At 45.8% G+C, this 6,096-nt stretch overlaps 1 long non-coding RNA gene across 1 annotated transcript; it reads right to left on the bottom strand.

The window, feature by feature from the left end:
- Nucleotides 1-1,021: 1,021 nt before the first annotated feature.
- On the bottom strand, nt 1,022-1,600 carry LOC119410493. Its single transcript, XR_005186846.1, has 4 exons — nt 1,554-1,600; nt 1,382-1,432; nt 1,255-1,308; nt 1,022-1,035 (listed from the first exon to the last, which is right to left on the bottom strand). It is a non-coding gene; the product is annotated as an uncharacterized LOC119410493 (long non-coding RNA).
- Nucleotides 1,601-6,096: the final 4,496 nt, after the last annotated feature.

Genomic DNA, 6,096 nt, shown 5'->3' with positions numbered 1-6,096 from the left:
TTAAAAAGAATCCAAATGACTAATATGATTTACTTACCAAGGGCCTTGGAGGCAAAGGCTGTCATGGCACTCTGCAGCCGGTCGGGTCGAACTGCCTGAACCAACAACAGCTGAATAAAAAGGAGAGAAGTACAGATTAAAATAATAATATCAAGGTCTATCTTACTTTTATTTGAAGCATATTTCATGCAGTGCAACAATTTGTATTGCACACATCCACTCTCAAAGTGTCAGAAACTTTAAGGTCATTTTTACAATACATTTATAAACAAACAAGTTATCTGGCTTCACATTGAAGTTTATTTAAAATATAAGATGTTTATTTAAAATATAAGACCGCTTGATTAAGTTTGGTCCCTCGCCAAGGCTGCTGCTGGGATCCGACATGGTATGAGCTCTTCCTCTGATAACATTTTGCTTGCTGGATTCTTTTGTCCAAATGTTCAAATTCTTACCAGAAGAAGTAAGAATTTATGTTCATTTACAACTTATTTACAAGGAAGGGTGTAAGATTGGGTGATAGTATTAGTCTTGAGGTTAGCTTCAATGATTGGATAAAGGAAGTTCAAGAGCAAAATTTTATTATTTCTCCCATTGTAGTTAATTTATATTAAATTTATTCAAAAAAATCATATTCGTGCCTCATCCAATTTTTTTTTTTTAGCTTTCACAAATTTATTTTTTGAAACACTCCTTTTATTTTATATTTATCAAACCCTAAAAACCATTATAACAGAAAAAGCTTATCAGAGGAAAAAAATAAAAATAAAAATCTAGAAAATCTGTTGTCCTAACAGAAACAAACATAAAGAGGTTTTGCTTTTTAAGAAAAACTTGAACCAAAAGTTGAAAATCGATTTTAGTTTCAGTGTTACAGAGTTAGGAGGTTGAATGAATGCTGACCTGTTGGAAGAGACTAATCTTTTTGGAAATGCTTGATGGGATTTCCTGTTCACACTGTGAGCTTTGCAAGAAGGACAGCCAAAGGTCTGAGTCGCTCAAACACAACGTCTGGTAGAAAGCTGGGAATGTAGTCTGCAAAAAAGTGACCGAAAAATGACATCACAGTAAACAAACACACCTAAACTTTAGCTTGGGAAAGCTAACTTTACTGACATGAAATTCTGAATATTATTATTTTTGGATTATTAACCTATACACTCAATTTATGTGCATTTTAACAATCTGTGCAGTAATACTAATTTCAATCTTTGCAATTAAACGCAGTATCAACCTTTATATCTGTGTTCTTACTTTCAAAATGGCCACCGTTCCATGTCTCTCCTGATCAATCCAAGAAGGAAACTCCTGATGATAAAAACAAGTGTTATTCAAAGAAAAAAAACACACGTTTTTATCCAATACTTGATAAAAGTATTACTTCTTTCTTAAACATTTCTCCAACTATGGATCCAATGAAGACGTTCCACTCCTACAACAAAGACAAACATTAATTGTTTTAATGTTTAAGCTCAAAGCCAACACTTAAACAAATCAACCTCTCTGAGTTGAGTAATAACGATCCGAAAATGAAATATAAAATAAGTACTCACATTCTCCTGGAAGAGTTCTGGGTACATGCCTTTCACAAAATGCATAGCAAACATCAACTGGTCAGCCTGAGACAAAAACGAGAAAAGACAAATTGATTCAAACAGCCTCTCAGTCTTCAGTTTCCCTCTGGAATATAGTTTATAACTATGTTCCAGAGGGGAATGAGATATTTTACTGTGTTCCAAACCAAAGTAAAGAAAAACAAACGATTTGCATGTATTTTATTTGTATGTAACGTCTGAAGAATTTGCCCCTTAGGCTTAGAGATCTGCACAGGCTGCTGCATCATCTCAACACCCTCCCTCAGTGCGCCTAGCCTACTGTCTTTCACATCTGCTGGTGAATTTGAATAGAGATAACAGATCCTGCCATTAATCAGAATGCTTATCTCACTCCCACACACACAGAAACAAAGAGACAGTGACCAAAAAGATTTCTACTAAAACAGTAAATACAAACGCTCCCTGTCTTAAATATCAAAAATTTATAATAGCTCTCTATGGTATGACTGGTCAACAAAGTGCATTATATTAACAATGCACTATCTATGTCTTATGTGGCTCTACAGTGACACTATTGTTAATCTCTAACAGTAACAATACAAAATGTTAGCACTCATAATAAAATACAGCCACACAGCTTCAATATTCACCATGCAAATTTATGTAAATCTAATTTTATGCACTTAACAACTGGCTGGCAAGGACAAGCAAATTAAAATTAGCGTGCAAGTGAGTAATATGTCTCAGTGCTGTGTTTTGTAAAGTGGCAAAACGTTAAATAAACTTGTTAATCCAATCAGTCTGGCTTTGGTCTGATCTCCCTCGTGTATAAAATGACACAGGAAGGAAACTGTTGTTGATATTCATACATTTCTTTAGCAAATGCAGTTCCTGCAGCCATAAGACTACTAAAGGAAAGCTTGAGAAATGGTGCTTTAGTACCTTATGCCCATGGAACTGTACTTTCAGCCTGTATATCTGACCGTACGAACTGGTCAGGGAGTAAACATGAACACCTAACCCTGTGATAACAGTGTCAAGACGTTTAAACAACCAGTAAAGGCACACCTGCAATCACACCTACAAACTGAAATGCCCAAAACATCTATTTCTGCCTATAGCCTGGAAAATTATTGGTTTCAAACTCTCTTACATCTTAGGTGCAGACGTAGATTCTCTGTTCTTCTGCCAACCTGCAGTGACAGCTCTGTCTTTTAGTGTGAGGAGGAATATAGTCTACATTTTCACTTGAATGGCAAGAATGATGTTAAACAGTTGTGTCTGTTAAGACAAGATGGCTAAATTTCCCTCACACTGCCAGAAAATAAACAAGGTACAAAGCAAAGAAATTTTTGAGGAAAATAATGCATTTTTTTTTTTTAACACTAAAAAACAAGTACAGGAAGGTGTCTCAAGCATAGTGTGAAAGGGGCTTTAGACTGCCTGTCTAAATTCTCTTATGTTAACCCTGATCACAGAGTTTTCTGAAAGCCAGCAGTTCAGGGGCCGGCCATCCAGCAATTAAAATCATTATGTAAATAAATCAAGTATTACAATGATCTGGTCAGTGTTGTCCCTCCCTGGGCTGCCACCTTACCATTGTGGAGGGGTTTGAGTGTCCCAATGATCTTATGAGCTATGCTGTCAGTGGCTTCACGCCCCTAGTAGGGTCACCCAAGGCAGACAGGTCCTAGGTGAGGGACCAGACAAAGTGCAGCCCAAACACCCCTATGATGAGAAAAATAAATGGACTCGATGTTCCCTCGCCCAGACGTGGGTCACCGCGGCCCCACTCTGGAGCCAGGCCTGGAGGTGTTGCATGCTGGCGAGCACCTGGTGGCCGGGCTTTCATCCATGGAGCTCGGCCGGGCACAGCCCAAAGAAGAGACGTGGGTCCCCCTTCCCATGGGCTCACCACCTGTGGGAGGGGCCAAAGGGATCGGGTGCAATGTGGGATGAATGGTGGCCGAGGGCGGGGACCCAGGCGGTCTGATCCTCAGCTACAGAAGCTGGCTATTAGGACGTGGAATGTCACCTCACTGGTGGGGAAGGAGCCTGAGCTGGTGTGTGAGGTTGAGAGGTTCCGGCTAGAAATAGTCGGACTCACATCTACGCATGGCTCTGGCTCTGGAACCAGTTTCCTTGAGAGGGGGTGAACACTCTTCCACTCTGGACTTGCCCCTGGTGAGTGGCGCTGAGCAGGAGTGGGCATACTTATTGCCCCCTATCTTGGTGCCTGTGAGTTGGGGTTCACCCTGGTGAATGAGAGGGTAGCCTCCATCCGCCTACGTGTGGGGGGATGGGTTCTGGCTGTCGTTTGTGCTTATGCATCAAACGGCAGTTCAGATTATCCACCTTTTTTGGAGTCCTTGGAGGGGGTACTGGAAAGTGCACCTCCTGGGGACTCCCTTGTTCTACTTGGGGACTTCAATGCTCATGTGGGCAAAGACAGTGAGACCTGGAGGGGTGTGGTTGGGAGGAACAGCCCCCCTGATCTGAACCCGAGTGGTGTTCTGTTGTTGGACTTCTGTGCTCGTCATGGATTGTCCATAACAAACATCATGTTCAAGTATAATGGTGTCCATATGTGCTCTTGGCACTAGGACACCCTAGGCCGCAGTTCAATGATCAATTTTGTCGTCGTCTCATCTGATCTGCGGCCACATGTCTTGAACACTCGGGTGAAGAGAGGGGCAGAGCTGTCCACTGATCACTATCTGGTGGTGAGTTGGCTTCGATGGTGGGGGAGGATGCCGGTCAGACCTGGCAGGCCCAAATGTATTGTGAGGTTTTGCTGGGAAAGTCTGGCAGAGTCTCCTGTGAGATGGAGCTTTAACTCCCACCTCTGGGAGAACATCAAACATGTTCCGGGGGAGGTAGGGGACATTGAGTCAGAGTGGGCCATGTTCTATGCCTCTATTGTCGAGGAGGCTTACCGGCGCTGTGGCCGCAAGTGTGGGGTTTTGGTTTGGTCTGTTTCCTCATGTTTCCAGCACTCAGTGTTTTCCCTTGTGTTCAGCCCCTGTCTCACCTGTGTCTAATGTTAATCACTGCAGGTGTCTGTCATAGTCCTAATCAGTGTGTGTGTATATATTCAGTTCACTGGTGTCTTGTCTTTGTCTCAGAATTATCCTTCTATGGTTTATTAATTTGTGAGTAGCTGCCCTGTCAGCGTTTTGATTTTGTTTTGTTTAATGAATATATTTTTATTTATTCCTCGAGCGTCCTCGTCATCCTCCTGCACGTGGGTTCAAACACTCCTGACGGCCGAACATGATAGAATCCCGAGAACATACTGAACCCAGCGGGAGGATGATTACTTTGTTAGAGTTTTTGGCCCGTGAGGCAGAGAAGACTGCCCAGAAAGACAGAGAAAGGGAGGAGAGGAGGAATCCATTTTGGGGGACCCGCTTGGCCATTAAATCTGGGTCCTCACAGCCTCTCCGTCCCTCTCCGCCTCACCGCGCTGCTGCACCCCGCTGCCCACCTCCTCCTCGCTCTCCACCTGGCGGTGCCAAGCAATCATCGGAGAGAGGGGGGAAAACCGCTGGTCCTCCCCGAACCCAGCGCAAGAAGGGGAGAGCTTCGCGAAGGGAGGAAAAGCCCAGCCCTCAGTCGCCGGAGGAACGGCAGAAAATTTTGCTGGGGGAGAGGTACCTGTGTCCCTCAGAGGAGCAGTACAGCCCTCCCTCGCTGGAGGAGCTACAACGGTGGCAGGCTTCCATAGTGGCAACGTATCTGGCTCCGCTTCTGCCCCACTGCGAGGAGACCCAGGTGGATGCTCCTCATTCCAGTCCTCCTGAGGGGTTCACGGCTCCTCCACCATCTGCTGCAGCCCAGACTCCTCCACCACCTGCTGCAGCTCTGGTTCCTGGTTCACTTGCTGCTTCAGCTCTGGTTTCTGTTCCTGACTCCCTAGCAGCAGCTCCAGATCCATCACCTGCTGCTGCAGCCCCGTCTCTGGTCCCTGGTTCTCCAGCTGTAGCCCCGGCTCCATCACCTGCAGCCTCACCTCTGGTCCTCGTTCCTGGCTCTCCAGCTGCAGCTCTGTCTCTGGTTCCTGGTTCTCCAGCTGCAGCTCCGGATCCATCGCCTGCTGCTGCAGCCCCGTCTCTGGTCTCTGGTTCTCCAGCTGTAGCCCTGTCTCTGGTCCCCGTTCCTGGTTCTCCAGCTGTAGTCCTGACTCCAGCACATGTTGCAGATCTGGTTCCCGGCTCGTCTCTCGAGGTCCTCGCTTCTGGCCCTTTGGCTGAGGTCCTCGCTCCTGGCTCACCTGAGGTCCACGCTCCCGAGTCGTCTTCGGCTGAGGTCCTCGCTCTTGGCTCACCTGAGGTCCAAGCTCCCGAGTCGTCTTCGGCTGAGGTCCACGCTCCTGGCTCACCTGAGGTCCATGCTCCCGGCTTGTCTTCGTCTGAGGTCCACGCTCCTGGCTTGTCCCCGTCTGCAGAGGTCTTCGTTCCTGGCCCGTCTGCAGAGGTCTACGTCCCTGGCCTGTCTGCAGAGGTCTTCGTCCCTGGCCCGTCTGCAGAGGTCTTCGTCC

This window comes from Nematolebias whitei, chromosome 6 (genome assembly GCF_014905685.2).
Source record: "Nematolebias whitei isolate Nwh7 chromosome 6, NemWhi1, whole genome shotgun sequence".
Lineage (NCBI taxonomy): Eukaryota > Metazoa > Chordata > Actinopteri > Cyprinodontiformes > Rivulidae > Nematolebias > Nematolebias whitei.
Note: the sequence above shows the minus strand (reverse complement) of the source record. Positions and strands in the feature narration are given on the sequence as shown.